This window comes from Phoxinus phoxinus (assembly GCF_949152265.1).
Source record: "Phoxinus phoxinus genome assembly, chromosome: 7".
NCBI lineage: Eukaryota > Metazoa > Chordata > Actinopteri > Cypriniformes > Leuciscidae > Phoxinus > Phoxinus phoxinus.
In genome coordinates this window covers 35,628,595-35,655,936 of record NC_136882.1, presented here as the reverse complement: position 1 = coordinate 35,655,936, position 27,342 = coordinate 35,628,595, and the positions used below count along the sequence as shown (strand labels likewise).

Here is a 27,342-nt window from a genome sequence, read left to right as displayed (position 1 = left end):
CCCCTTGAACCCCCCCTGTGGTTTGGGTTGAATTGATTGTAGAAGTTTAATGCCTAATGCACAAACCTGAAGGTTTGAGAAATATCACCATGGTAAGATTCAAGTTTAGATCTGTTGTGGTATTTATGCAAATTAGCACATCTGTAATTAGATTATGCACTGTTTGTCCATGTCAACAAACAATTTAAAAAAAACTTGTAATAATTTTTTTGTTTGTCTTGATACAAGTAATCAACTCAGTAATTTTGATGGTGATATTTAAAGGTTAAAATTTTTTACCCTATTCACGTGAGAAAAATAATGAAGAGGCGTATGAATAGGATATATTTGGGTCTTTTTCGGAACTTTCCTCTAATGGGATTCTTCAGGGCTTTTTTCCCCTTACTCAGGACATTGTCATGACACACACAATGGAGAGACAGCAGATCCAAGTGCAGTAAGATGTATTTATTTGGGGTAATCCGTAAAGCGTAATCCAGTCCAGGCAAGGGTCAAATACCATATAAGCAATCCAACAAGAATAACAAAATACAGGAACAGGCAAAAAACTAACCAGGAAGTGTGAGGACATCTAACAAGGACTCGACAACTAACACAGAAACAGCCAGGGTATATATACACACACAGATCTAACAAGGTGCACTGTAAAAAAAAAATTGTTGACTCAACTTAACTAAGTCAAGTCATCTTGTTGCTTTGACTGAGTTAATTTGAGTCAACTTATAGTGTCAAGTTTATGCATCAATTCGTGTTTTGAAGTGTAATAAACTTGACACTATAAGTTGACTCAAATTAACTCAGTCAAAGCAACAAGATGACTTGACTTAGTTAAGTTGAGTCAACTAATCTTTTTTTACAGTGTGATGGGAAACAGCTGCTTGTAATGAACTGATGAGTGACAGACAGATAGAATGCTGGGAATTGAAGTCAAAATGTGAAAGACACTGTGAGAACGAGGACCTCTAGTGACAACCCAGGGAAACACAACCAGACACTGTGACAGACATATGGAGGATACAATATCAGTTGAGTTTGATTCTGTTGCAGTGGCGGTCTTTCAAAGAGGGGAAGCTCATTTTCGGCCTACATCATAAAAATGGTCCAAAACTTCCATCAAAATATGTGTATCGTGATTGTCAAAACATTAGGTAATTAAACAGAATTTTTTTAAGTTTAGTAAAAACATGTTGCAATGTTTACATGGTACAATGATTGTAGGCTACTGATTTTATTATTGCATTTCAATTCAATTTTATTCTTTTGATTTGATTCGGATCTTGATTCAATATCGATTCATTTGGATAAATATTAGGTAGCCTAACTTACATTAAAAAAAAATTTCAAGAAAAAAAATAATCTAATGTAATGCTGTAAACATACAGAGAGCCCTGTCAGCTGGTATTATTATTAAAGGTTAAATAACAACTTAAATTAAATATAATACAAATATAATATAAACATGTCATACAGTGCACATATTTAGCAAAATACTCCTCTCTGTAGCAAATTTTTCTAGCCAACTAACGTGCAATGGTTATTAAATGGCTTTCTTGATCCTGAGGTAACGTACGTTAAACCCTGGTTAAACCTAAACGTTGTGCCATTTTTCTCGAGCTGTTTTATTGACCTCTTTCCGCGTTGAAAAACACTGATTGCTCGATATTAAGTATGAGGCATATACATTTTGGTAAGTTGTACTGGATCTTTCAACATGCTGATTCGTGTTTATTTATTATTTACTAGTAGTTGTAAAGAGTGAGAGATGATCTGTCACGTCACATTTACAAGCGCTAAAGCGATATTTATTGTTTGAATTTCGTAATACAATTTACAGAATCGGAGAGCTGAGAATTTGCTTATCAAAAGTAACCTTCTCTTTGTTGTCTGTCAGTGTCAGTGTCCTCTTTGCTTCGCGATTTTTCCCTGCGTGAGAAAAGCGTTTTTCAGTTTACTTTTCACTGAGCTCGAATAGCTTCAGCTATGGACAGAAATTCTGTCAATCAAAAGGAGATGACAGACCCTCCAATCACCACGCAGACGCTCGGAGTCCGGGCCCGCCCACTCCTCCATTCCCCCCAGAGACGCTGAGCGTCCGTGGGCGGGACATAATCGCAGCATTTATCCAATGACCGTCTAGTTTCGGAGCACTGAAAAAAACTGTTCAAAGCAGCCCCATTGATGTCAATGGACGCTCGGCTTCAACAGAAAAATGCACTGTGACGCTACGGCAATGAATGAGAAGGAAATCGAGTCAGCTGACCAGCTGCTGATTCTGAACGAACTCGTCTTCGAGATGAATGCGTTCTAAAGCATTTTTAGTCAATAAAATGTTAACAAAATAGTACATATATTTGACCATTAATTGTTGACATTATAGGGGAAGCCGAGCTTCCCTTGCAGTCTTAAAGAAATCGCCACTGTTCTGTTGCTATTTGTTCACCCTTTTTTCCTAAAACGCCTGGACTATTAGGCCAAAAGGTTTTGAGGATTATGAGAAACAAATTCAATCAAACTTTTGACTAGTACTGTATCTCTTCTAAAGGATAATATTTGAGATAAGTAATGTATCTCATAGTTTATATCCGTTAGGATATATTTATGACAAAATCAGTTTTGCTTTGTGGTTTATCACTGGTGTAAAAGACACAAATGATGCCATCAAGTTGTTGTTTAGAGCACGCGTCTTCCAGGAATTCTGCTGTAATCAGGTTTTTTATAGTTCTAATTACATTACCTGTTCTACAGGTAATTACAGCAACACAATCACTGTCAGCAAGACATTGTGTCAATATACAGTATATTTAAAGTCACTGCACACTTGGGCAAAAGTGAGCTTTTAAACACCATCAATTTCAAATCCATATAAAAAAAACATCCCAAATGTGTTCAGTGAAGTTCAGGTCTGAAATTTGTGCAGGCCAGTCCAATAAATCACTTCTGTCTACATGTGTGCACTTTGTGTGATTTTTTTTTCATGCATGATTTTTCTGCATCTGTTTGTAGTAAGTGAAACTTAAATAAGCAAATTAGAAGGTGAAGTCTTCATCCTTCTTTTAGCCATTTGCACCGCAAGACAATGTAGAATTAGAGAAGCTGTCAAAACCATTCACATACATAAAATAACACACAATCACTGGATTTTTAACCTTATTCCCAGTTTTATTGTTTTTTGGTACAATATTTCACAATATTACTTTTTAGGTTCTATTTTTGATCAAACAAATGCAGCCTTGGTGAACATAAGAATATAAAAAAAGAGAAGAACATTAGATGAAGAAAAAAATCAACCCCAAACCAGAAACCTTAAAATTATAGTGTATGCTATTTTGCAATCAATTTAATTGTAATCATAAAGCTATAAGTGGGTGGTGATGGCGCAATGGATAAGACACATGCCTTTGGTGTGAGAGACTTGGGTTCGAATCCACTGTGAGACACCAATGTGTCCCTGAGCAAGACACTTAACCCATAGTTGCTCCAGAGGCGTGCGACCTCTGACATATATAGCAATTGTAAGTCGCTTTGGATAAAAGCGTCAGCTAAATGAATAAATGTAAATGTAAATAAGTCTGAAACAAGAAACTAGTACAAAAGTTCATCAGAATTACTGGTCATTTGAGCCTCGGCTGTATGTTTTCTTGAACAAGGTTTGAACAGCTTGTTGGATGTTCATTGTTGCAGAAATTCACTGAGGTGACAGGAAGCATAATCCTACAGAAAAGAAAGAAAGAAAAACGAAAAGAAGCCAATTTAGTAAAAATAACAACATACTATATATATATATATATATATATATATATATATATATATATATATATATATATATACACACACACATGTGCACCTTCATATTCTGTTATATTCAAATAATGAAAATAATAACTTAAGTTCTTATTGTATAAAGTTTTGGAATTGTTAATACCATGTTCCCAAACTGGCAGGGGCAGGGTCCATCAGGATTTTCTTCAAGATATTTGGATTGTTTAGTCTCTACCAGGTCATTGAATTTTGATGTCTTAAAGTCAACCTATGAATATAAAGACAAATACACACATTTGTCATGTTTACTTTGTGGCTGTAATTAGATCAGAAATGTTAACCTACAAATGCAATTTGCAGTTTAAAGTTCACTGACAGAAAACACATACCGTGTTAAGGTGCGTCAACCAAGCACTTGAGAATACATCGGAGATGTAGACGTCCCTCTCTTTATTGTAATTAGTTGGACAGAGTTGGACATTTTTATGACATGAAGCCAACGCAAAGACTGGGTGACAGATTCAGAACAGATCAGTTCAGATTTTTTTTGGAAAATAGATTATGGACACACAAATTTCAAATAAAAAATGAGTGTGACTGGTCAATTAAGGCAGGCTCATTAGTTGTGGTTTTAGCATCTTACCGTTTATTTGATTGGGAAGGCCTGTGAACATCGTTGCAGAGTAATCGCTCTCCATGAATATCACCATCTGCAGCACATACACATGATGAGGAAATAGTAAGATATTTTAAAAATACAGCGACTCATTCCTTTTACTTAAGCGGTTTTATATCACTACAGGTTGTTGTTGCCCCTTTCAAAAGTGTTGCAGTAGCAGTAGTGAAAGTAGTAGGCCTAATGTGACGGGTAAGATGGACCTGCTAAGATTATAATTCCTAATAAGAGTAGGAAAAAGAATCGCAAGGTCTGATTTTAAGTCTGAATGGCAGTTTATGTATATATTTATATATATATATATATATATACACACACTATAATACAGTAGATACTAATTATGTAAACATTACTGAATACATACCTTTGAAAATTTGCGTTCATCATGCATCTTCTGGAGCGTTTTAATGAGAGCATCAGGATAAAGCTGTCATAAAACATACAGAATTAATGGTCTAGAAGTCAGCAAGTTGTCAGATTAAACACAACAGTTCCTGTGTCCTTATCCCTGTAATTACATGCAAAATCTTGAATTGATCGTTTTATTCCCTGTAATTACATAGTAAATTATAAAATCCATACCTGGGTAAATAGAGTAATTTTTAAGATGATCCATTATAACCATTAAAAGCTAATAAACAATAATAATAAATGTAAAAATAAAATAAAATGGTTGTATATTTTGTTGTCAAACGTATATCTATAGCTAAACTTATAATTGAGTGATGCTAATTTGTTTTTTACTATATAGATTAGTATTATCATTATATGTTTTCATGTTCAGATAAATTATTCCTTAACATTCTGTCCCATTTATTGTTTTACTGTAAAATTTTGTGGGCAGAATTTATTTCCCATAGGAATCCGTGTGATTGGGAGTTTTGCATGAGAGTGAAAATGTTCCCCATAGATTTTGCTCATATTCAAGTTGGTCGACAGAAAACTGCTTAAAAGTGAATTATTTGAGAGCTGTGAGCTTCATACATTGCTACACTATTGAGAGTAGCATTTTTATATAATAATATTTTGGCTCATCATTATAAATATACTGTACATCATGTCAATTCTGATAATCTCTTGAATCTTTTTATACTCACTGCCGTCTTAGGAAACTGAAACGTGCCTTCTTGTCCCACACCGCTCATGTAGACGTATATGTTGTCATTGGGTCCACTGCATTAAATGAAAAATAATAATGGTACTTAATTTTAGCTGCAAAATCACATTATCTACAAGCAGCAATTAAAGGGCCAACCACTGAAGCGGCAGATGTGTTACAGTTATTTCATTGTACAGCATCGCTGGTGATAATTAAGTTGTTTCCAAAATCCACATGGAGAATTATTTATAACGTGAAACAACTGCTTTTTGACCAGTTGGTGGTGTGGTCACCTATAGGCCTTATTAAAAGAAAATTGTGTATTTTGACAAACACTTTGGCTGCGTCTGAAATCGCATACTCTCCTGAGTAGGTACTTTTTTGAATAAATGATTACTTTTCAACTGGCTGCTAAAAAAGTTCTATATAGTATGAGTGTGTGTAGTATGAATGTAATAATCCATACATACTACATTTGCCATGTTGTCCTTATCACATGACCTATTAGCGTCAGTTGTGTCACATCACTGCCATTAATAAATCTCTCCTGTGGCCTCATGGGATAGTAAAATATCCATCATATGCACACATTGGCTGCATCCGAAATCGCATACTTCCCTACTATAAAATAGGCGAAAAACAGGATGTGACAGGATAGAAGAGTAGCAAAAAGTACCCGGATGATCTACTTCTTCCAGCGAGATTCTGAAGTGTGCATATGGACACTTTACTATCCCATGAGGCCACAGGAGAGATTAATGAATGGCAGTGAAGCGACGTAACTGGCGTTGGTTGGTCACATGATAATGACAACATGGCGAATGTAGTATGTCCGGATTACATTGATACTACACACATATTTACTATATAGAACATACTTTTTTAGTGGTCGTGAAGTAATTAATTATTCAATATAAGTATTTGAGTATGCGATTTCGGACCAAGCTAAAATCTCGCCGGCAGAAGTAGGTCATCTGGGGACTTTTTGCCAACTCTTTTATGAGTTCTGTGAAATTTGAGCATACTTCTTTTGTCACATACTGCTTTTTGCCTATTTAGTACTGGCTATCTGTCCAGGGTGCTTTCCCCTGACTCTGGCCTGGAAAACTGGGAAAGGCTCCAGCCCTATGACTTAAGGTCGTATAAGGAATAGAGAGAGAGAGAGATTAGGAAGTATGTGATTTCAGATTCAAAGCTACAACTATAAGCACCCGTGCTGCTTCCTCACATTCAGTGGTTGGCCCTTAATTAACTGCAAAAAAGTGAGGATATATTAATAATAACAATAAAACATTACATGATATATTGATATCATTGAAAGATTGAAAGATTTCTTCTTTACAAACAAACAAACCTGTCTATGACTTTTTTGCCCGTGCTCGTATCCCCACTAAGAGCAGCCAGGAAGTTCTCTGGGGTCAGACTCTATAAGATCATAATTGTCATAATTAATCATTATTGTTGAAAGTTATAATTGTCCTCAGATATGGAATAAAAACATCAAACAATTAAACATGTTACCATGTCAAAACAAAACAAATATTACCGCTTCAGTGTAGTCCTTTTGAACCTCCGAGTACACGTTTGAATTATCAAATACACTGATAATGTTTCCTTTACATGGGTTTCTGCAGGCAGTGAAGAAAAGTTGAGAGTTTAAACAGTCAGCGCCAACAATCTTATCGACACTTTTCTGTGATGACGTGTTTCTAGAATTATTAAATCTAGCAAAGTTTGCTAGCAAATGCTGTTATGAGGGTGTTTGTAATGCATGTCTGAGGAAATGACGGTCGATTTGACATATTTCTCTCTTCTGTCTTCCGTAATCAATCTCTCGATTTTCTTCCTCTTTTGGAAAGTCATGCAAATGCTATTTTATCATAGCCTGGGAAAACCCAGACCACTCTCAGTTGTAACTGAGTAAGGGTCTGGCAAAGCTCCATAGACAATTCATTTCCACAAGTGCGTCACCAACGGACGTCGCTCAAATGGCTCTGGGCGCAATTGGATAGGACTAAAACCAATCAGAGCGACGGAGAAACATCTGAGACTCTCAGCAATTCTCTGTTTGTGTTTTTCAGGAAGATGTAGCAATGGCTTCTGACGACTTTTGCCGTTTTTGTAAATGACAATTTTAAATCGCTTGAAACAGACATGATAGCTGATTCGAACGAGTGATGTTCCACGGCGGCATCCATCTCTCTGTAATGTACAAAATCTGCGTCACCGTCGCTGCTCTGTCGTCATCGTGTAAAGCCCGCCCCAACGTTTCTGATTGGTGCCGCGATTTCGACGGATTGGAAATGGGTTTCAATGGGCTCTTTGCCAGACCCACTTGCAGAGCAAATCTAAATTTGCCGGAAGTGGTCTGGGTTTTCCCAGGCTAATTTTATCATGCATTTTTTTATCTTTTTCCCATTTTGCTATTGTGGCAAATGCAGAAAATAATTTATTGCCTTCCAGTCGTCCCTCTGTGACAACCCTGTTTTGCTTTTGAAAACCCCAGAAATGCGGCTCCGTTACACTGTTGTTCCCACACTACTAATTATCAGTATGTTTAGCACAGAAGATTGAAATCAACTAAACACATAATACTCAAAAGCTTCGGGAAATTACTCACTTTTCATTGTAAGCGATGTCATCATACATCATCACTACAATCTGCTCATCAGGAATTCCTTGTCTCTTAATTAGCTGATATAAACCGCACACGTTGGCCTGTAATGCAAATGATAAAGAAGATTTCAGTTACTGTCATAATTTATAAACTGAGGCACGTCACATCTTGGGGAATTTATGAGCAATATGTCTTAAAAAACAAACACAAACCTGGTGTCTGTAATTTTCCCAGTCCTTTGAGCCGGCGACAAGGAGAATCCATTTTTTTCCAGACATTTCTTGAGTTTTTTCAAAGCAAAGTCTATTGGAATCAATAATAATAATAATAATAATAATAATAGTAACAATTTAAAATTAAATGAACATTGTTCTAATGCTTTTAATTGGCTAACATTTTTAATGGGTCAGACATTTATGATGCGTTTTAAGAAACACAGAAAAGAACACAAGTAGTGATATGCTATAACGTTTAGGACGATATAACAAGAGTTCAGGTTTTCAAACTTAAGTGTTGCTTTCTATTCATGAAGTGAATCTGAAATGTCAATCACTCGTCATGATGTTAAAAATACAGGTCAAAAATGTTTCTATTTTACCCAATTATCTACAAAATTAAATACAAAATTAAATACAATCTAAATCATTAAACACTTTTAGCAACTGTAGATGATTGGATCATATCATACCTGTGTTGAGTATCAGGTGTTCCTGTGTGCCTGTCCTGTTGATTTCTGCTGGTTTCAGTCAGACAGCCTCTGACTTTATATAGGCAGTTTATGCCTTTCACTCGAGACTCATGGGCGGAGAGTTTGTGCTGGTGGGAGTGTGTATTTCATATTTTGCAATAATTTTCATATTCACTTTAATTGATGGCAGTTGGTGACATTGTGAACCATGTGAAACCTAGTTTTGAGTTGATTTGGTTTTAAACTTTTAAGGTGGGACACTTGTTACATTAACAGTTACATACAAATAATCAAATTGGAAATATGAAGCTCTTCCACAGTTTTTTTTATGTATTGAATGTCATGTGCGCGAGTTGCTTCAGTTTAAAGTTATTTTACATTTGGGGATTTTTTTTAAATAACTCAGTTACTACTTTAAAGAAAAAATCGTGTCCAGATGAAATATTTTCAAAATATGCAAAATACTTGATTTTGTAATGACTTAAATAATTAAGATTTTTTTTTTTTTTTTTTTTTTTCAAAATTGATAATATCATAGAAAATGATAACCATGCAACCATCTACAGTATTGCTTCAGACATTGTGCAATAGACCCCCTGAGGAACATTTAATTCTTGATTATTTATAATTCTGTTCTATAGGAGAGGAAGAATTGTCAAAGTTTGTTAAATCATCAAAATACACAACATGTTTGGTAGACCCTATACCGACTAAGCCACTTAAAGAGATGCTTCCGTCATAAATTCACTCCTTAATATTATTAATTCATCATTGTCATCAGGATATGTCCCAAAAACTTTCAAGCTAACTGTTAAGCCTCTCATTAAAAACAACACAACTTTACCCTAGAAAATTAGTTAATTACAGACCGATCTCACATCTACCTTCTTAGTCAAAAATACTAGAAAATAAATGTTGTTTGTGAGATTTCCAGTCAGAATTTAGACTGTATCATTGACTTCAGTTCAATGACATTAAAGGTACGTTTTGGTATACTTTCGCATGAAACTGAAAAGATAAGGACATGAATGGTGTCACATGAAAGTGTCAGATGAAAGATAAACTCCTGTCCCACACAAATTCATGACGAATAAATCACTTGTTTCAATTCAGAATGCTGCAGCTAGAGTGGTCTTCAACGAGCCGAAGAGAGCACACGTCACTCCTCTCCTCACAAAATTGCACTGGTTGCCGGTTTCCGCTCGCATCAAATTCAAATCACTGACGTTTGCCTACAGAACAACCACTAGCACTGCTCCCTTGTACCTGAACTGATTGTACTATGAAGGATCATAGCACTTACATACTGTTGGCCTACTGCTAGTTTAATTGCTTCTATTGTTTCTCATTTGTAAGTCGCTTTGGATAAAAGCGTCTGCTAAATGAATAAATGTAAATGTAATTCGTTTTTTCGTCAAAATCTTACCTTGTTTCTTTGGTGATTTATTATGCAATAGACAGTTTATGTCAAAATTAAAGTTACTTTTTTTTTTAATGTAACAAAAAATAAATACACACACACAAAAAAAAAAATAGTTTCAGAACAGCTAACTCAATATTTAGAAATACATCAGTATAGACCCCCAACAGTATGGTTTCAGACAGAACCATTCCACTGAATCAGCCATCTGCGCATTATTGGAAAATATTGTGCAGCCGCTTGATAAAAGAAAACATCATGGGTGCAGTATTCCTGGACTTAAAGAGGGCATTCGATACAGAGTAAACCATAGCCGTCTTATCTCAAAACTGTCATCCTATAACACGTCAGAGGCATTATCATGGTTCGAGTCATACTTACAGGGTCGAGAACAATGTTTAGTTATTGATCATAGTTAGTTAGTTATGTTTGACTGGACTACATGTGGAGATTGTAAAGTTCCATTTTGTAAAACATCTTTTGCTCAAAATGTTTTTTCTGTGAAAGGAGCCAATCTGTGGAACTGGCTTCCAACATATATAAAGACTTGAACTAAACTGTCCACCTTCAAAAAACTAACAAAAGCCTGGTTCATACAGCAGCAGCAGTGTGATCATGTCAAATGAGATGTATAACTGTGTGTGAATGTGTTTATTTACTACACTTACACTTTACTCTTGTAAATTACTTTACAGGTGTTGCGAATTAGCCATGGTTATAAACACTGTGATACAGGCATCGGATTGTTCTTTATGTAATAATCTATGTTTTTTTGTATCTGTCCCTATTCAAATAAACATTCCGCGGGACATTAAATGTCCTTAAATGGATTTGGCAAAAATTAAGGCCTTAAATGGCATTAAAAAGTATTAAATTTGATTCCTACACTGTAAAGAGATTGCTGTAAATTTTACAGTAACTTACTGGCAGCTGGATGCCAGTAAGTTACTGTAAAATGTTTACAGTATTACTACTGTATTTTCACTTACAGTATACTGTACCGTTTACTGTACTTGCATTTACAGTATTATTACCGTATTGTTATTTACAGTATTATTACCGTATTGTTATTTACAGTTATTACCGTATTGTTATTTACAGTATTATTACCGTATTGTTATTTACAGTATTAATATTTTAGATTAAAACAATATTCAAATATGATTTTTTTTTATGTTTACCTCACCCCCCCAAAAAATCAGGAACATTTGTCCTTATAATATTCTTTTTAATCATTTAACATTTTGTTTTTAGAAGTACAATTTGCAAATCTTGACCTCTAGGAGCCACTAGCTGAAAAAAGGAAAGAAAAGGCAACATCACCAAAGTCCTTCATTAATCTCCTGGGGACCATTTGTATCTGTAGCATGGCAAAAAACTACACTGAAAAGCAAAACAGGCCTTAAAATGATCAAAAACATAAAAAAAAACAGTTTGTGTTACATTTCAGTAATTTTGCCAGTCAAAGTTGAAAAGCACTCTGATGAGAAACACTGAGGGGTTCAGGCTGATGCTTTTCTTTGGACCTTTCCAGATTTCCATCTGATCTGTGCCTTTGGTGTTTGGTGCCATCAGGGTTGATTCTCAGAATGTACCTGCAAGCACAAGGAGAAAAAAAGAAAAAAAAAACATTAATTTTCAGACCGGTGTTGTCAGAATTTGTCCTAACTCTCAAACTTGATATTGCATGTACTTTGTACATTGTACACTTTGTTGCATGTAATTACCCCATAATCCATTACATTCAAATCATTAAAGCTTCATTCTTTTACAATACATTCCTGTAGCTTAAACAGTAGAGCAAGATGCAATAATGCTGAAATAATGAGTTTGATTTCCAGGGAACTGATAACTTAATAAAAATTAATAAAATAACTTAAATACAATACGGCTGGATAAAAGTGTCTGCCAAATTCATGAATGTAAATGTAATGTAAAAAATAGGGCTGGGAGAAAAAAATCTATTCATCTAACTATTGCGTTTTTTTTTTTTTTTTTTGATTCTACATTTTTTTTTTTATTATTCCAGAATCGATATTAATTCAAATTCAATTGAAGCTAGCCACTTACGTTCCAACAGAGGATGAAATGTGTCATTATCTATGAGAGTTTAGTGTCGTAATATCCCAAGTGGATGCGTGGAAGAGACGTGAGACTGAGGGGGCTTTTACACTGGGGTTGTTTGCTGCGGTCCGAGCGCGATTGTTCCCGGCGCCCCCCGCAGCGTTGGTCTGGTTTCACACTCAACTTGATTCTATCGAACCCTGGTCCATTTGCGATTTTGCGTGCATATTATGTCATCGCAAACGTGCACGGCGCATGATAGAAAACAGAATGCGGGTGTTTTTTATTAATTTGGTGCTATTATGCGCAGCTGAGTGAACACATGTTTAGTGTGTGTGTGTCGCATAAGGTGGTCTTTTGCTGCTCGCAAACGGACTGTTTTGAGGATACAGTGGATTTCAATTTTTTTTAAATATGAACAATGATGTCTACGATAGCGATCAAAATAAAGCAAAACTTTTGATAGAAACTTGGTGCTTAAAATAACGCGTTTATCGATTTCATTGTTTCCATGGCGACAAGTGACTGTTAATTTGTATTTATTTATTTTATTTATTATTGAATCATTAATTCAAGAGAATGTAGTATTGTATGATACTTCTGAATAAAAGTCAGAAAGATGTGGTGATTTGTTTTTGTAAATATGACTTATCTTATACATAATGTACAGTCTGTATAAGTGTATGATTTAACTTTTCCCAATGGTCTAGTGCAGGGGTGGGCAAACTTTTTGGCTCAAGGGCCACACTGGGTTTTAAAATTTGACAGAGGGCCGGCCCAGTAGCAGCAAACACATTTACATTGTGGGAACGTCTGCGCGACATTCAACAACTGAGAGACGACGTTTTGACAATAAATTTTTTATGCTATAGACAGGGGCGATTCTATAGGATTTTAATTTTAGGGGGGCTCAGCCCCCAATGAGGGTATGATTTTTTTTTAAAGTAACACTTTAGTTCAGGCCGGGTCTAATGCTCACTATTAACTAGTTTCATTAACAGGCATATGGCAAGGTTTTATAATCACTGTCCTGAATGTGAGGTGGGCTAGTTAGGAAAATTTTGATTTCCACATATCTACATATGTGCATTTTAAGATGTTTTGAAGGCCAAAAAAATTGGATAACAACAGCTTTAAAATCATGTCGGTGGGCAGCTGATTATTTTTCTCTCCTCATCAGCATCACACTCTTTTTCTCTGTTTTTCTCTTGCCCTGGCTCTTCCCCTCCTAAAGCTGAGCTTTGACTAATATTTTTTTTGTCTGTCAGTGAAGAAAGTAAACATATGGGTCAACTGATTGATTTTTAGCCTATGAATCATTTTCATTTAATTTCATCATTTTCTACCCGTTCATTTACTGAAAGCGACTAGGAAAGCTAGGTATATAACTTTATTAAATTAATTCACAATATAGGCTACACATTAATTATTGATCGTATATGCCTAATACAGGGCTTTATAATCAAATGGGTCCTAAATTTGAGGTTGTTGGGGGTTAAAAATGTTTTATTTCTCTGATATGTGCATTTCAAGACGTTTGAAGGCCAAAAAAAGTATAAGAAATAGCTTTAAAACCATGTTAGCGGGCAGTAGATTATTTGTCAATGCCTGCTCTCTCCTCATTTCCATCACTCTTTCTTTTTCTCTCAGTCTCCTCGTCTTGCCCTGTCTCTTCCCCTCCTAAAGCTGAGCTTTTTTTATTTACTGAAGGCTACAAATTGTATTAAATTAATTCTCAATATGTACTCATTCATTATTAATCTTGTGCCTAACGTGATGAAAACGGCTTTGTTAATGTGTCTTTTTTCCCCTCATAATGACAGTAAACTAATTATTAGGCTACATTACATGAGTCACGTTACATAGGCCTATTTTCAGTTCAAAATGGTGAAAATAGACAAAAGTTTATTAGTTTGCCTGATTATTTTTGTGATTCGTTTAAAGTTCGGCATTTTACACTTAAAACTCACCGAGTGGGGTGCTCACGTTACCACAGAAACCGAAAATTCTCAGGCCAGCAGCATGTGTCCAAATTTCAATCTTAACCGTTCTATTTCATTAGAAACGATCTGAAAACAGGGCTTTACGTGTACAGAACTTGTCCTTTAACATTTATGACCTAAAAAACTGTCAAATATGAAATGTTTAGTTTAGCTACTAACATCAATATCTCGCACTTGACCGTAAGCGCGTCGAGTCGCTCTGCTCAAATTCGCGCTCTGTCTGAAGCTTCTCTGAACATAAAGCCCGCCTACTTTGATTTGATTGGTCATCTCAAATATTCTGACATTGACGAGTAGTGACAGACCAATGAGGCTCATATGAACACACACACACACTGTCCTCTGTTTCTGACGTGCTCTGCGCCGCTGCGGATTGAAGATGAAGAACGCGCTGAATCTGATTATAACAAGACTGAAGCGAGTTCACTTGAATTTGTGTAGCCTACACTTAATCACAAATATATATATATATAACGCAAAATATTGCAGGAAAAAGGCAAAATGAATGCGATCTTTAAGACAATTTTTTTAATACTCGACGGGCCGGATTAAACAGCCTAACGGGCCGTATGTGGCCCGCGGGCCGTAGTTTGCCCACCCCTGGTCTAGTGTGAAAAAAATTGCAATATATTGCAACATCGAATCGCAAATACTTGTAGAATCGCAATTCTTTAAAAAATTGCAATACATATCGTATTGGCACCAAAGTATCGTGATAGTATCGAATCGGGAGAGAGGTGTATTGTCCCAGCCCTAGTAAAAATAATTTTGGGTTACCTAATTCTGCATTCGACAATGGACAGCTAATGTTGAAGAGGAGTCTGTTAGCTGTTGGAACTGGATGACGATTTTGCCCTTCATAGTCAGCATCCATGTTTTTGATTGGAAAAGAGACTCTCCTGAAACAGACAAAGTCACAGCAGCATTTTAGTGTTGTTATAGTTTACAGAAAAACTAACATACAATAACAGAACTTTACTAACAACAATGAGATGATTAAACAACATTTAAAATATTAGTTGGCAAAACTTAGCTATATTGATAATGGTATATTGCTAACCTTTTTCTCCTCCTCCTCCTCAAACGTCAACCCGTTCTGTGTATTAGTGGAGAGCGTCAGTAGTGATGTACAGTGATGTACAGATGTACAGCAGTACTGTCCGGAGGGAATGGCTGCTGCAAATTCAAAATAAAGAACAAACACTGATGGATGATTGTTTAAAAGCACTTTAAATTAGCTGCCTGGTAAAGTTAAATTATATTATGTTTGCCTGCTTAACTAACGCATACTTCAGCTAATTTAGTTAATGTCATCTTACTCGCCTGTAGATGTTATCACCGGTACAAAGGCAATCACAAAAAAAGGACTCCAAAACACACCTCCAACACTGCAGATGACATGATTCAGACCACAAACTAAAATAAAACAAAATATGTAATGTAATTAACAATGGTGTTGCTTAAAATGGTTAGTTTACTCAAAAATTAAAATTCTGTCACCATTTATTCACCCTCAACTTGTTCAGAACAGGCGCGCAGATGGCACTGGGGATGGGGGGGACATGACCCCCCCAGATTCATAGTGACCCGATCCGTCCCCCGCCCTCACTATCCCCACGAAAGGCGACAAAAATCGGTAAAACAGAGGATTAACCTGTGTTTGCGCTATGTACATTAGGCAAAGCAGTGCCCCGGCGACGGGCGCTGCGCTTCAGAATCGGGTCGGGGGGGACGCAGGCTGACACACAATAATAATCTACACCGGTCACCATTACTTTGTACCCACGTTCTCACTACACGAGAATTTTGGTGGGTGATTGGTATACTAGTCAAATAACAGTCTGATCATGCATTGATAGTGGTGATCAGGTAGGCCTTTGTTTACCTTTGTTCATTCATTGTTGTTTATTCATGATTTCAAATAAGAATCCCCCAATGGCTTTTTAGTGCAAATCATTAGCCCAAATTACGCAAAGTAACTACTTGAGCACTAGTTAAAGCCCAAATTACGCAAAATAACGAATTGAGTTTAAATAATTTGCTGACAGCTTGGTCCCCCCCAGTTAAAAAATCCTATCTGCGCCACTGGTTCAGAACCTGTATTTATTTAGCCTATGATAATTTTTAATTAAAGTATATTACAAACTTTCAATTTATACGCTAAATAATCATATTAGCTTGTACAAAAATGGCATTATATGACCCCTATACACGAGTAACCAAACAGCTTCTGGTCCCCATTGATACTATAGTATTTTTTTCTCTCTATTAAGTATTATGGAAGTCAATGTTAGGGACTAACATTGAGAATTAGCTTTGGCTAAAATGTTGTAGTATGTAACATGAGCTTATTTAACATACTTGTCCCTATTCAAATAAACTTAAATAATAAATAATAACAATGGGGACCAGCAAACTGTTTCATTACCAATATTACGTTCATACTTCAATACTTTTATGTTCAGAAGAAAGAACTTCATGCAGGTTTAGAACAACTTGTGGGCGAGTAACGTAAATTATGACAGATTTTTTTTTAAGGTGGAAGTTAACGTTACTATCCCTTTAACTTAGTTTCCCCTCAGTATTTCACGTTAGCTCATTGTTAACGTTGTTACTTCTGCCTATACTAGCTAGTTGTGATAAAGAGGGGACGGAACATACAAAAGTTATTATGCTTCTCTGTTTAATACATTTAATTCGGCTAATTTAGGTAAAGTTAACCTACCAGTTGATGTTATCCCCGGTATGACGGCAATGAAAAGGCTCAAACACACACCTCCAACGATGCAAACTGCAGAGGACATTATCCAGATCACAAACCTGAAAATAAATTAAAGCATGTACTTCAAAATATAGTTTAAAAACCTCACATAAACAAGGGTTTCATCTATCTCACTTTACCTCAGTATTTCACGTGAGTTCGCTGCGGTTAACGTCAAGTTACAGACGACTCCAGCTAACAAAATTATGTTCTGAGAACGTTGTGGGAACGTTGATTTGAAATGTTCTAAAAACGTTGAAATGTCCAGTTTGCTTAACGTTGCTGGAATGGTTTCTTTATGTTAGCAAAACATTGCTGGAACGTTAGCATAATGTTGCTGGAACGTTATCTTAAGGTTAGCATAACGTTGCTGGAACGTTAGCATAACGTTGCTGGAACGTTATCTTAAGGTTAGCATAACGTTGCTGGAACGTTATCTTAAGGTTAGCATAACGTTGCTGGAACGTTAGTATAACGTCGCTGGAACATTAGCATAACGTTGCTGGAACATTAGCATAACGTTGCTGAAACATTATCTTAAGGTTAGCATAACGTTGCTGGAACATTAGCATAACGTTGCTGGAACATTATCTTAAGGTTAGCAATAGCATAACGTTGCTGGAACGTTATATTAAGGTTAGCATAACATTGCTGGAATGTTAGCATAATGTTGCTGGAACATTATCTTAAGGTTAGCATAACGTTGCTGGAATGTTATATTAAGGTTAGCATAGCGTTGCTAGAATGTTAGCATAACGTTGCTGGAACATTCTTAAGGTTAGCATAACGTTCATGGAACGTTATTTTAAGGTTAGCATAACGTTCATGGAACGTTATCTTAAGGTTAGCATAATGTTGTCGGAACGTTCGCATAACATTGCTGGAACATTGGCATAACGTTGCTGGAACATTATCTTAAGGTAAGCATAACGTTCCTGCAACGTTTTCCCCCAAAATGTTATTAACAATACAACATTCAAAGAACATTAAAATGTCCACTGTCTTTCATGTGAAAATTTTATTTTAAGGTTAGAAAAACAATTCTGCACCATTCGTTCAACTTAATTTTTTTATTAAAACAACCATGTGAATTATAAGCGCACTTTTACATCACATCAAAAAGTAGAACATTTCATGATTATCATACATTTTAAACGCTACATAATAGCTTAAAAAAACAACTACAAATATTTTCATGTAAACATTTAAATGAAATGAAAACTGTGTTTAAGGGTTAGTTCACCAAAAAATTATGTCAGTAATTACTCATGTTATTCCAACCCCGTAAGACTTCCGTTCATCTTCAGAACACAAATTAAGATATTTTCGATGAAACCTGAGAGAACAGCACCAGTGATCGTTCCAATCACACAGAACGAGCAGTGATCTGCGTTTTATGTTGGCTGCTAGGCAAACACAGAAACAGCTGTCCTGTCAGTCAAGTAAACATCAAATCAGCCTTTTATTAACTTTGTTTACTTTCTGTTAACATTACGATTCCTGAAGTCGTTAAGCTCCTGGTAACCCGCGAGAGCACCACAAGTTTATCCTCCATCATCACACTCTCCGGCGTTCAAAGCAACTGTAGCTTTCATCACTACAACGGAAGACCCGCCTCTCTATTCATTCAATTGGACAGTGGAAAAAACACTTTTACCGCTCGGAGTTGATTTTTTTAAACTCCAAAAACGCCTGAGGCGCATAAACAGCGCGCAGAACGCGCACTGCCATAGAAATAAATTGAAAAAAGGCACATCTCACTGCCAAAATCGCATTAGGTGTGATCGGCCCCTAAATTAGCTTAAAATAACGCATTTATCGATCACATTGTTTCGCCACAAGGTGGCAACAAGTGACAAAATGTATTTGTTATTGAATCATTTATTAAAGAGAATGTAGTAGTATGATGCTTTTGAAATAAGTCAGAAAGGCGTTTGCAGTTCTCTTCTCAGGCGCTCGTGTTCTCAGCGCCGCCCGTCAAAATAAAAGTCCCGCTTCCAAAACGTCGGCCAATCAGAAAAACTAATCGGCCAACGCCGATATTTGAAAAATGCCTTATATGGGCCGATATATCAGCCTGGGCGATATATCGGTCAACCACTAATCGTCCCAGCCCTAGAGTTCACGAGATCAGCGAGAACTAAGAAGATGACGCAGATGGGTCTCGATGTAGTGCGGCACTTTTGTTAACTCACTCAAGAGGCCCACAAAAATGATTGTCGTTGCTTGATAAACTTAAGGTTGAGCCACTGTAGTCACTTGGACTATTTTAACATGTCTTTACTAACTTTCTGGGCCGGCAGAATGAAATTGCCTAGAAGCCTATGGAGGAGTGAGCCAGCTCTCATATTTCATCAAAAATATCTTAATTTGTGTTCTGAAGATGAACGGAAGTCTTAAAGGGATAGTTCACACAAAAATGAAAACTCTGTCAGTAATTACTCACCCTCATGTTGTTTCAACCCCGTAAGACTTTCCTTCATCTTCGGAACACAAATTAAGATATTTTTGATGAAATCTGAGAGCTGGCTCACTCCTCCATAGGCTTCTTGAGGGATTGAAACTTGCCGGCCCAGAATAGTTATTAAAGGTGCAATGTGTAATATTTCTGAGGATCTATTGACAGAAATGCAATATAAGATCCATAACTATGTTTTCAGTGGTGTATAAAGACCTTACTTAATGAACCGTTATGTTTTGAGTCATTTATATCTACATAACCGCAGGCACCCCCTTCTATGAAGCTCGACATATTGTGACGTCATGTTTCTACCGTAGCCGACAGCGAACAAACAGCGATACAGAGCGTTTCGTCACTAACTTGAATGAGAAGCTGCAGAAAACACATATTGTTTAGGACAAGAGCCGACGGAGGGTAAATCTAAAAATCACGGGTCAACATCGGTGTGGCTTTTCACTGATGGAAGGGAAAAGCTTTCCCTTTCACTGAGGGAAAAAGGCTTTCAAAGCGACGCCGAAGTTGCCTGTTTTCTGCTGGATAGGTAAGGTATTCTAACTTTAACATTGCAAATGAAAACTGTTGTTTCATAATGTTAGCATTACCTAGAAGCTAGCCATAGACACCGTGTGAAGTGACTTTTCCCTTGTCAGTGGTGTAAAATATGTAGGTATATTGTTTCATGTAACTTAGTTATTCTCCCTCCCTGTGTTATGGCTTTTCTATGTGGGGATAAATGTGCTGTTACGTTCGTGAGACAATCAGCTGATTAGTACTATTGACTGTAAAACACTAACATTAGCCTACAGCATAACAGTTCATACTAGCCAGCTAAACTAATCTGTTAGAAAAATTTTGTAGTTGGGATAGTTTCATGTGGTTCTTCTCCCTCGCTGTGTTGTGGGTTTGCTATGTGGGGAGAAATGTGCTGGTTACGTCGGCCACCGTAGCTTCTCCTTCCAGTTTGAGAAGGGAGGGATAGGCCGTAAGTGACTGGCTGTTTCCAATTCGCAAACCTCACCACTAGATGCCTCTAAAAATCACACACTGCACCTTTAAAGACATCGTTAAAATAGTCCAAGTGACTACAGTGGCTCAACCATATGTTTATCAAGCGGCGAGAACACTTTTTGTGCGCAAAAAACAAACAAAACTAATGACTTTATTCCACTATTCATTATGTTCTCCGTGGGCCTAAGTGTGTTTACGTAGTATAACTGCACATAGTATATCTGTGTTGCACGTCACCACGTAGGCTCACCATTGGCCGACGCTGGTCATGTGTGTGATGCTTGTGACCTATGGAGGAGTGAGACAGCTGTCAGATTTCACGAAAGTCTTACGGGGTTGGAACAACATGAAGGTGAGTAATTACTGACAGAATATTCATTTTTGGGTGAACTATCCCTTAAATATAAGTAGTGTGGGTGTGCCAAACTAGCACTATGGTCCAGTCTGTGGTCCAGTCTCTTCATGCCCCGTCTGTGGATAAAAAACAGATTGACTGATGTTACTAAAAATTGGTGAATTATTATTTCATAAACATTTGATAATAACAGTGTGGCTACTCCATAAATGTTAACCCTAAAGTTATTTAGACTGTGCTTTGAGTACTATAAATTTATATTAGTTTTTTTTCCAACTGCAAACACATGTTTTCAAAACGATGTCACCCTTTTTCAAAACTCTACACACAATTCCCAAAACTGCACACACAAAATGCCTCACATCTCCTTCAAAATGTAACACTGCATTCAAAATGCCATAACCACATGACAGAATGAAGCATTTGCATCAAATGGCAAACACTTCTTTCATAATAGTAAATTTTTGGATATACCATGTAAACACTGTTGTTCTATATCTAAAGCACTCTGGTCTTTCATAGGCTTATATCTTCACTTCAATACAATGTTCTACAGTGACAGTAATCTGCTGAGAGCGGGAACAAGTACACTAAACACCGATGCAATGTAGAAACATAACATGTTTATTAGGCCAAACATTACTGTTGTATACAGTAGCATACAACACAACCATAAACATATGTAAACCAAAAGTATATTCTTTAGAATACAGTAAAGAACACAATTGTGTGTGTGGGGTCTCTGTCCATTGATGGCATCAATAGTTCAAAACAGGTAATCTGACCTTTGACCTATATGTGATTGGTTAGTGATCAGTAAAGCAAAGTGTTTTCACATGTGAGGAGTGTTTTTTTTCTCATGCAACAGTACATTCCACAACAACATGCTAGCACGCTGACAAAATTTTCGTCTTCGAGCATAGTACGGGGATAGTTTCTCTCACCTTAGAGCTCCAATTCAGAGGTCAATGCATCCAACGGTTGTCCTGTAATGGGATGATGTCTGTTTGGTATGCTTTGGCCTTGAGGGGGAAGAACTAGTAGAAGCTTGATGCTCCGCATCCGCCAGTTCAGACGCCCGTCCCATTGGAAGTCTCTGTGGGAAAAAAACTGTAAACCACACAAGATTAAAATGTAGCTTACAAATGTTATACAATGGAAAGGTTCAATAACACATTGTAAAGGATTAGATACACCTAAAAAATTAATGAACTTCCATCATTGAGGGGAAAATAAGATAATGTCCATCAAAATTCTGTGTAACTTTACCTGCTAAACTTTTCTAATTTGTACTAATTTGCCATACTATGGAAGTAGTAATATAATACTTTCATTGTATGACAATAGCAGCATTGAGAAAGGTCTTCTTTGAAGCTATTATAATAAAATTATAAAAATGTATAAACCAGGGCTTGGCATTAACGTTAACCCTGGTCTTGTACTTGTCCTTTGGACAAATAAATAGTTCATTCACTTGTAAAAAAAACAAAAAGTAGCTTGTCAATGAATATATACATTTTTTGAAGTAAGGTTATTCATCTGTGTGTAACGTGTGTGTGTGCGCGCGCGCGCTGTATGCTTAAAGGCCATCTTGCAGGTTTTTTTTTTCTTCAAAATTAATATATAACCTTGTATGAAAATACCATATGAAAAGTAAATGCAGGATTTAAAATCGTTTTGCAAGACATAAGGGCACAAATTTAGTAGAAAACGTGACCGTTTCCTTGACCGTGTTGAAAAAACGATTTTTTTTCACCATCGCGTCATATTGCGTCACAAGGTAGTCGTTTGCCGCCGGGCTCTGCGTTGTGCGTTCGCTCAGTGCAGAGTAGGTTGGTATTCAGTTGGAGCGGTCGTGATTCAGTGTGTTTTCGGTGGTTATTGTATTTCAATTAATCATCGTCGTGGTCAGAGGTGTAGTGGTAAAAAAAAGAGGTGGGTAAACTATAAATTCTGGTGAACCACGACGTGGTCACCCGGTAAGGTGGGCCACTGCCTACCGCTGTATGTGTATCCTGATGACATCGCTATAGGCATCATCTGATGGTACTACCAAGGGTATCACTGGTTGTTCCCTCATCATAGGTCACACAATCACTAGGCTATTCATACATTAATCTAAATTCTTGTTAAAAAGACTCAAGAAGGAATAATATGGTTGAAATCTATAAAGTTTACTAAATTACAAAACAGAGAGAACAAAAATATTTTTAACCCGTAATTACAAAACAAAAACGGTTGTTGTATTTTTAAAAGGCAAAATTTTAATTTGAACTGTAGGCTAGGCTACACCAAATGCTGCGCAAAAAAAATTATATTGACGAATTTTTGTTTATTAGGCTACTTGTTGCCCCTTAATTAAACATTTAAAATATTCACAAATTAATATGGATTTTGTTGTTGTTGATTTATTTTTCTGAGACAAAATTAGAACCTGGAAATGATATTATTCCCGCAGTAGGCTACTGAATGAGAAGAGCCATATGTCTCTGGAACCACAGCCTACAGAAAGGTGATTTATAGGCTAAATGTGTCTGAAAAAATAACGAGGCATTTTAATTGTTTATTAATAAACTATTGTTTTCTAAATCAGTGTCGGTTAAAAACATATCTCCATCTCCGCTGTTAAGCGTGTGCGCTTTTAGAGAGAAATGCACCTTTCATACGCATTACATAATCAGAATGTATTAGCTTTCGATTCGAATTTGTTCGTTTTGAAGTGGACATTTCAAGCTTTAGCCTACATATTTAGTTTCAGTTCTCGCGCTCCAGTTCACGGAGATCATGAAAGCGCGCCTGATTGTTTTATTTTATTTGACAAAAGCACAACGCTTTCTTGTTATTGCGAGTTTACACAAATAAAAGTAGTTGCGAATAATGTATTATTATTTTCTGTATGACCAGAAATGATAGAGTATTTTAAATTGTTTCACTGTTGATAAGTGTTCGCGCCCGCGCGTCCGTGCCATGCAGTGCGCGCTAGTGCTGTGTTGAAAAAATCGATTCACCAATTCTAAATCGATTTTCATATTAATTTCTAAAGATCGATCCGTAACTCAGAGGATCGATTTAATAACAGGCCTACATTTTCCCCATAAACACACTGAGACACGACGACCGGCGGCGCTGCTAATGCGGTTTCTCTGAATCTACTTGTTGACAAGAAAGTAGGAATGAATCGTTCACATAGCGCGTTTTTTGCGCGTGCAAATTCGTTTTCCAGGCGCGCCTCTGTTCATGGTTGCATAGCAACGGCAGACGCAAAGGGAAAGCACGCGCTTGTTGAGAGGAGAAAGCGGTGCAAACTCTTGCAAACTGCGCTCTCCATGATGACGAGGAAGTATCATCAAATAATTAATTGATTTCTAGCCCTTGCATTAGCTTTACTACTAGATATATTCATTGAGATGAGAAATAAAAAGCCGCCCTGTACAGCTATGATCAGCTGTTCGGCCGAGCTTTCCATGTTGTTACGGAAAGGCCGCTGGTTTTTGTCACATGACCTGTTGAGATGCATTGAAGTGCTTCTCACTGAATTTGCACGCGCATAAAACGCGATATGTGAACTGCCCCTAAAGTGGTATCGTGTGCGGTTCGTTGTATCTAGTTTAAAAGGCCTTTTAAATATGAACGCAGTTTTGGATTAAATAAAAGGACAGTCAATTAAGTCAAATAAAACACGTTTTATCTCCTGTTTAGTTGGTAACACTACATTAAGACACCATTAATTAACATTAATGCCTTATCTAACATCAATACATTGAGTGAACAATACATTTGTACAACATTAATGTATGTTTGTGAATGTTATTTAATACAAACACTTGTTTGTTCATGAACAGTTAAAACTTTTGATTTTAAAAATATAAGATCGGATCAGATCGGATCGAATCGAATCGAATGATGATAATCGATTCAAGATCTTGAGAATCGGAATCGAATCGATTCTTGAAATTTGAATCGATACCCAGCACTAGTGCGCGCTCACACTCCGCTCCACTCTCGGATACGCGTCAAAATCTTGTGTTTATTTAATCTCGGCGACATGGAGTTATATGATGACGGCGATATGTGCACACTGTCCCGGCTCCTTCATCGGGTCGCCCGGTCCGCCGTCAGATTGTGTTTCGGCCGCGGGCGGGAAACATGACGGTCACGGATCCGTCAGAGATCACTTATTGTACTTCTGTTTTACAAAATGCATAGGCTACATGTAGCCTACCTGTCTTAATGTGCCTTGTCTTAATTTAATTAACATATCCTACATAAACTTGTAATGTAATGCATTTATGTGTTTGTTATTAGTCTGCAGCCGACACTTATTATAGCCTAAATATAATATATTAAGTTCATTTCCAATCTGTACTCCGAATTTTAATGTTTGTGTTGGCTGTTTCTACATATAAAGTTTTTATACAGTAAGACAGTTGTGATTGTGATTATTTTTGTATTCATTGTCACCAAATGGGGCCATTCAAAGCCTTTATAAAGTCCCTCTTTCCTCTTGAAACTGTCTCCTAATGGCTGACATACACAACACATGCAGGTAAGGGTCTAAATAATAGCTTTACTTTTGCCTGATACATGATAATAATCTGTACAATATTGTGATCTGAGCATAGTGTTATACATATCGTCGGCTAACGTGAATACATCTATAAGCTAGCTAACACTGTTCTCTCATCGAGACCCGACTCCTGCCCTGTTCTCCTCACACCACAGCTCAATGCGTCTCCTCTGACCGTTGTTCAGTCTAATCCTGACCTGTCTACTCTCTTGGCTTCATATGAGGCACATAATTATATGGCTGAGGTCCATCATACGAGTAAACATTTAGGCTAGAATTTCCTCAGCGTCCGATCTGTCATTGCGATCCATTGCTTTCCTATTGTTTACTTTGACCGCTCTGCCTCATGTTACGTCACTTCCGGTTTGGCGGTTTTCAAACGCGGAAGTAAAATTTTCTCACAAAAACGACTCCAGAAGCCTAAATAGCGTTTTATAAGTATATGTTCATATTTAAATATAGTTCCTACATTATTTTTCTATACATTGGCTCACTGGGTACTCTAACCTGCAACATAGCCTTTAACGTTAAATTAAAAGAGCACATTAATATGAAAACGGTGATTCAACTGACTTGGAATTAACGTTAACTTACCTGTGAATTAAGCGGTTGCGTGACATTCATGTTAATACTAGGCATAAATGGCATTATAAACCCCCAATTTGCCCTCCTGTAGGGCATTCCGTCATGTGAAAACTACGAAATAACCGTCCAGAGAATACTTTTAAGTTAATTAATTTTAAGATAATTTAGTTTACTTCCATTCACATTGAAAAATTGCCAACAAAACCTTTACAAAATCGCCAATCAAGATTACGTTACAAGCCTAAAGCCTAAACTTAAGTTACAGCTAAAGTCTAACAGTTGAGATGCTAACGGACTTTTCCCGAAGACACTAGCTGCTAAACCATTTCTATAAAGTAAATATTCAACGGAAGCGTGTTATTTACATGAAAGAATGTGTCAGAAACATTTTTATGTACTATTTGTGTAATTTTGGGGACTAAACTTACCTGAAATTAGCGAAACCAACAGTGAGAGACAGAGTTGCTGCTTGTCGTCAGCTGAGCTCCCCGCCCGTTTCCATGGTAACTCCAGTTCAAATCTGGTTCAAAAGCAACTCGAATGTTCAGTGCGCGCAAATTAAAATACGTAGAAGTCACGCAGCATTTACATGAAAGAAGAAATGATGGAGGGAATTATTTGATAATCAGATAAAATATCCTGAAATGTGAGGTTAACATTAAGTGTATAGACTCGTGGCCATCACCAAACTGTAAACGGAATAAGAATATGAAGCATTGAGTGTAAAACAATGTTTACAAAGTCATTTATAATAGGTTATAATAGGCTATAATATAATGTAATATAGTCTATAATATTATATAGCTTTATATAAATGGTTAACGTGGTGTATAAATAAAATTGCTAAACATTTATTAAAAACTAAACATGATAAGGCATGGATATATTTTATGAAATATACACTATGTACACAATTTACAGATGTAACATGAGGAACAATTTAAAAGGTTTATGTTCAATGTATTTTTTTAAATAATATATGTTCAAAATGTATTTCAATATATTTAACAGAGCTTCACATAATGTGAATAGCATATCTATAAATTACAGGAAGGTCTGTCTGTCTGTCTGTCTGTCTGTATACTGTTACACATATCTCTCGAACCGTTAGTCCAATGGATTTCAAACTTGACAGGTTTCTTGCTACGGGCACGAGTAAGTGCAGTGTCAAGTTTGACGTTGTTTGGATTAGAAATGCAAAAGATATCGCTAAATATATCGGCAAAAGAAGGTAATTGTTTAAAAATAAACATTCTGACATAAACACTCTGTCAGCTAA

At 36.5% G+C, this 27,342-nt stretch overlaps 1 long non-coding RNA gene across 1 annotated transcript; it reads right to left on the bottom strand.

The window, feature by feature from the left end:
- Positions 1 to 19,626: 19,626 nt before the first annotated feature.
- LOC307001948 lies at positions 19,627 to 26,545 on the bottom strand. The gene is made up of 3 exons (XR_013798377.1): positions 26,492 to 26,545; positions 21,856 to 22,021; positions 19,627 to 21,027 (listed from the first exon to the last, which is right to left on the bottom strand). It is a non-coding gene; the product is annotated as an uncharacterized lncRNA (long non-coding RNA).
- Between the last annotated feature and the right edge of the window lie 797 nt (positions 26,546 to 27,342).